We start from the raw sequence: 5,754 nt of genomic DNA, 5'->3' as shown, positions 1-5,754 counted from the left end.
TTCGGAGCCCTCCCCTACGGCGTCTCTCATAATCAAATAGTGGTTTTGGGACGTTAAACCCCACATATCAATCAATGCGACGTTGAGCAGTATCGTGTTCTCGCCACGGCGACGGTTAACGCGTGCCCTGCGGCTCACTAAGACCGGACCCACGCTGGTGGCCGTACTCCTTCGGGATACGGAGTTTGATCGCCAACAGATCTGGGGCGGGTTGGTCACCACGGCTGCGAGTCTGCGCGCCAGCAGTGCGGCCTCCCAGTGTGGAATCGACGACCCTGGCCACAAGTGGTGTTTTTCCCGTTCCACCTTCCGGCATGTCTACGGTTCCGGCGAAGTCAAGATCGCCTGCCCGCCGGCAGGAGGCGAGCATGGCAGCGACGCGGCGGGCGTGCAAACCACCCGAGTCCGCGGCTCCGGGGCCTCCATGCGCGAATAGGCAAGTACGAAGCTTGGCCACTTGGACGTAGCAGGAACACCAAGATGCGCCCAGGTGCTTTGTGAGCGATTTCCCGTGGAAGCCTCGGCGGCGAGTGCGACGAGAGACTGCCCTTGATAAGGTGCCGTTGCCATTCCGCGGCCACACCATCACAGAGCGCGACGTGCTTGCGCGAGGTGCCCGGCTGCGAGACCCACCAGGGGTGCGTGTGTGCTCATTGTGCGGGGTCAACGTATACGCAAACAGCCATTTTCGGGGAAGCCTCCACGGGGGAAGAGCCCAGGCGGCGCAAGCCTCCGGGTGTAGCAAGTCGACGCCAGCCTCGTCCGTGCCACTCACGGCGCTCGCCGATGAAGACCTGGCTGCTCTCTGCCGGGAAAGAATGCGCGAAAACCCGGGCTTCGCGTCCCTCGTTGGCCCAGGGATTCCGTCGGCTGATGCATCTGCGCCGGACGGTAACGGCGACACCACACTCTAAGCCAGAAATGGCCAAAATGGGAGCAACGGCTGTTTTTACTCCTTCAGACCGACTGTTACTCTCCGAAAAGACCAAGCGGAACAAGATGGCCGACTTGTTCGAGAATGGGGGAGCAACTGTATTCATCTTAAGTTTGTAAGGGAGCAACGGAAGGAGGAACCGCTGTAAATGCTCTCGTCACGCAACGGTTACTCCCCGGCAGGACACCGCACACAAATATGCATGCTGCCCACATTGATATTCATGGGCCAGATTATTGTTTGTTCTGTGTGCCAAACTTCACCAAACCAAAACAGTGATTTATTTTAGCATCCGTAGATAATAAGATAGCAGCGCTGGCTGAACACAGAAGGCCTGAGAATACAGTACGGCAAATACCTAACACACGCAGCAGCAGAATGGAGAGTTGGCACGCCAAAGCGGACCAAACGCCGAAACACGTGCAAAAAACGATAAAAAAAGCCTAGACACGCCGTTCGTCCGCGAAGTAAGGGCGTCAAAGTAGATCAAGCACCGAAACACGTGCATAAGGAGCCCCCCCCCCCGCCCAGATATATCGGAGAAGGAAAAAAAAAGCGGACCCAGACGCGCTTCTCATCAGCCATACACTTAGTAGCACGCTTCACCGTGTAGTTTGAGGGCAGAATGACAAATCTGCGCCCGCACGACAAGTGTGGCGCTAGTGTAGCAAACGATGTAGGTTACAAAGTAATTTTTATTCAGTGTTTATGTTGACTAGCACTAAATAAAAATTACACTCAACTTTTTATATTTATTTTTGAGTTTTAGTGTACCTCAGTTTTTTTTTATAATTGTATTAGGAGAACACACTGAAGTTATTGCGCTGACGCCTGTGCTGCCACTGCTCGACGTTTTTTTTTTTTCGGCGCAACTAGGTTCGCGTTCGCACTACTTACTCATTTTCATATGGTCTGTGGTTGGCGAGCACATGGACGTATCAGCTTGTGAGCTATGTTTTGATCGTGTGTGTGTGTCGCAGATTTGCGTTTCTACTTATTCGTGATGAAGGTTAGTGTATATTTATCTTTATGGGGCGCGAAGTAGTTGTGGATTTTGCTGCTGGGTGGAACAAACACATCGTAAACACGTCTTCAGCTATCTGCAAGCCTGTTCGCTCGTCGGACAAAGGACTGTGCATGCATGAGCGTGCAGGTGAGTGGCATTTCCAGCAACATTAATTGCTCTTACAATACATTGTTGAGTGGTTGCGCTATTGAAAGAGAAATGATTTGCTCTTATTCACCGTATCCATTGCTAGCCGTATCGGACTAAATTACCTCTATTACCGCCTGCATACCCTCTTGCTTCCCCTGTCACCAATGCAGTGCCAGTGTACTTTTGCAGTTAAAAGTTCATTTCCGCAACACTACCTCGCTTGAAAAAACATTGGGGCGGGGTTGTAGCTGCATTCATACTGGCACTTTTCTACCATTGGCTTTATGTAATGTTAACGGCTGAGTGTTGGGGCTTTGGGCCGCATTTTTTAGAGATGTAAAGTGTATGTAAATCAGTAAGGGAACAAATCATTGTCGCATATCTTCACTGGCATAGCCAGGCGGTTGCGCACAGAATTTTTTTAGTCCGGGCGTAGGGAGCCCAAATTGACGACCATATTCGCTTGCCCGGCCTATTCAGATAAGCGGGACCCCCCCCCCCCCCCCTCCCCACACGCCTAAAAAAAAAATCTGCCCACATCACTGCGTCACTTGCTTCACCTCTGCGCTGAACGTATTATTTTATAAGCGCACCATCAAGCGAGCAGTTTACATATTGACAGAACAATTGGAGGAGGAATGACCCAAATCATTCAGATTTCTTTAGTGATGCAAAACCTTAGCAAAACTGAATATTGTAAAAGACAATCATAAATGCTGTATGTTCTCGTTAGCACTGTCATTATTCTGCATCATGAAATCTTTATGCGCTGTGAAAACTTGGCATGCCGTTGAAGTCACATATCGACGGTAATACCCATCGACGAAAATTTCGACAACCTCAATAACGCCGTTTGGGATTTGCCGCATGCACATAATTAGGCTGATTCCCACTTGGCTGTTCTTAACCTGACTTCACTGCTACGAAATGAAACAATATTTGATGCTTGTCTTTTACTTTTTTTTCAGGGATATGACACAAATTTGGTTATACTGCCGATAAAGATGCTCCCAACGATGCTAAAGTACAGAAAGCAAGTGAATTTTGGTAAGTGCAGACTTTTTGTACTATGTATATGAAAGCATCGCTTTTTAGGGGCAAACTGTGCATGTGTTGGCCAGAGAATAGTTCATTAAGCCACATGGTTACACTGGCACTGACAATTCGACATGGCTCCGCTGGCCCGTGTGTGTGCTCACACTGTTACCGTTAAGATAAAATGTTTATGTTTTCATTGCAGGGATTGCTGTTTGTACTAAAAAGCCAACTGCCAAGATTTGTTTACGCTGGTACTCTTAAAAGTATGCTTTCCCTATTTACATGGATTTTGGCTTGCACAAAGCATAACACTTGGGCCTAGATTCACAAAGCTTTCCATGCGCAGGCCTTCATAACAGCGTTTCTTGACTTGCCTTTACCCTGTTTTCTGCAGATGTTTTGTGGGTTTAAAAGTGCCACAGCATGTTGACCTCCCCCACTCTGAAATATTCGCGTTCAAAGTTCCGCAAGAGCGGGCTTAACTTTCTTGTGCACCTCTTTGCTAGTCCAAGATACTGAAGTGTTATGCTCTTACTAGAGGTGGCAGTGTTTCTAATGTTTGTATTTCCATCACATTGACCAAGTATGCGATCTTGGCTTGACTGGTAGCACATCCTCAACAAATGTCTTTGTGGCACATGTAGAAGGCAGTACAAAATAAATAGGCAGACATTCACACCGGGAGCTAACTTCTAATAATGCTTTTTTTTTGGAAACCATGGTGTGCTTATTCCAATTTGTCTAACAAGCAGTAACCTGTTTGGCTGTGAACCAACAAGACGTTGAACTAATAAAAGCTTCACATCTTATTGCTCTCAAATATATATGTATTGGCAAGCTATCTGTGACACTGTCAAACAAAGAATCAGAATATCTGTGCATGCCTTAAGATATATTGCTTCGTTTACATATCTCGTGGCTGTGACTCGTCAACCGAGTGAACAAATGCACCCTAGTTTTCTAAATTTAAAGCATTTTTTGAAGGTAGCACGGTCTACATTTATTTGTCTATAGCTTTGTCCAGCCGTTTGCGTCAGGTACAAAGAAATATACTGAAGATTAATATGTAGCCTCTGCAAATGGTTGCTTTCAAGCAGGCTTTGCATGCTTGGCTTGTGCCTACAGGTATTGCACAATTCAAGACGCAGCAGCGTATGACAGAACAGTAGAATCGAGAGCAACTATGTGCACGAGCTAAATAAGTATTTCAACATGAGCGGACAGTACGTGTTATTTGCCACACACATGACCTCATTTAGAATGCCCATTGGTGAAAGGGCTCATAGAAATGTCACTCAGCTGTGTATAGGAAACAAGTTAACTGAACCTAAGGGTATCTTTAACTGCTACAAATATGCCTTGTTGAGGTGCTGCACATTTTCTTCCAGAATATTGCTGTCTGAGACATCATGTGAAGAGCGTCTACCACATCAGCATTTATATGGCTTGCCAAGTAACGTTTGGCCGAACCTTCCTTTTTTTCACATTTCGTTTTGCAGTAGGCATCCTAGAATGTAAGCGCTGCTGCAGTGTGTGTGACTCATTGTTATGAATTGATTCTGGCATGTTTAAACCTCACACTTCTATTTTTTTCTTGCAGCAATGAGATGCTTCACATATGCCTGCGGTGACGTTCTGCTGCGCTAGCCTGATGGAAACACCAGCTGCGAAACTTGAGTTCTTCAAAATTGGAGAAGTTGCCCTTCTCTCACCAATGATGACACAGACCGCCCTATGCTAGAAATTCAAGATTGTTTTTCCACGGATGACGCAGAAAACCTTTGATGTATTATGGTGTTTGTTTAGTGCTGGCTGTGGTGTGGCGAAGTCTACTTTTACATGTGGTCACACGTCGCCTCATAAAAAGAACAATAAAGCATTTATTTTCCTTTCAATATTGTCCACTTTTTGTGTTAGAAGCACCCAAGCAGTGCTCTTCCAAGGAGCTCTCGCCATGTGTTAAGCGTGTGACAAGCATACTCGAGATAAATACTCATTTCCCCAAGGAGTAACTGGAAGCATGTGCAGTTGGTTTTCTGAGAGTAACTGCGAACACGTGGGAGGAACGGTAAAGAGTAACTGTTGCTCTTAAAAGAGCAACTGGTGGGAGTAATTGTTGGTCGGCAGGGAGCAACTGGTGGGAGTAACTGTTGGTCTGCAGAGAGGAACTGGAAGGAGTAACTGTTCATCCCCCGAAGGAAGAACTGAAAGGAGAGCAACGGTTCCTCCCTCTGCAGTTACTCCTTTTAGGAGAGTAATGGGAGTGGCAATGCAATTGCTCCCTGAAAGGAGCAACCCCTATACCCCTGTTGCTCCGTTTTGGCTTACAGTTCAGCGCAGACTTACTCGTCAGTTTTGATGAAGAATTTATTTGACTTTGTGTGTGTTTTTTTTCCGTGTTACTCGTGCTCGTTCATGTATTCTTGTACTTTCGCTACTCGTTTTTTTCCCTTCCTTTTATGAACATAAAGCTACTGTTGTACCTTTAAAGCGTTTTCATTGTAGTTTGTGCTGCAGCAACTGGGTCGGGAGAGGCCACTGTTTTGCTCATAGCGGTGTCATTTTTTAACTGCATGAGTAACTCCTGGCTGCCTTTTGCTGACCGGTAAAGGGCAAATTTAGGAGA

At 46.6% G+C, this 5,754-nt stretch overlaps 1 long non-coding RNA gene across 1 annotated transcript; it reads left to right on the top strand.

Moving 5' to 3' along the window:
- The first annotated feature begins 2,665 nt into the window (after window positions 1-2,665).
- LOC142814078 (uncharacterized) lies at window positions 2,666-5,023 on the top strand. The gene is made up of 2 exons (XR_012894799.1): window positions 2,666-3,137; window positions 4,729-5,023. It is a non-coding gene; the product is annotated as an uncharacterized LOC142814078 (long non-coding RNA).
- The last annotated feature ends 731 nt before the right edge of the window (window positions 5,024-5,754 follow it).

The sequence above is a fragment of the Rhipicephalus microplus genome, chromosome 4, assembly GCF_043290135.1.
Source record: "Rhipicephalus microplus isolate Deutch F79 chromosome 4, USDA_Rmic, whole genome shotgun sequence".
NCBI lineage: Eukaryota > Metazoa > Arthropoda > Arachnida > Ixodida > Ixodidae > Rhipicephalus > Rhipicephalus microplus.
The sequence above is the reverse complement of the archived record's forward strand: the minus strand, read 5'-3'. Positions and strand labels throughout refer to the sequence as shown.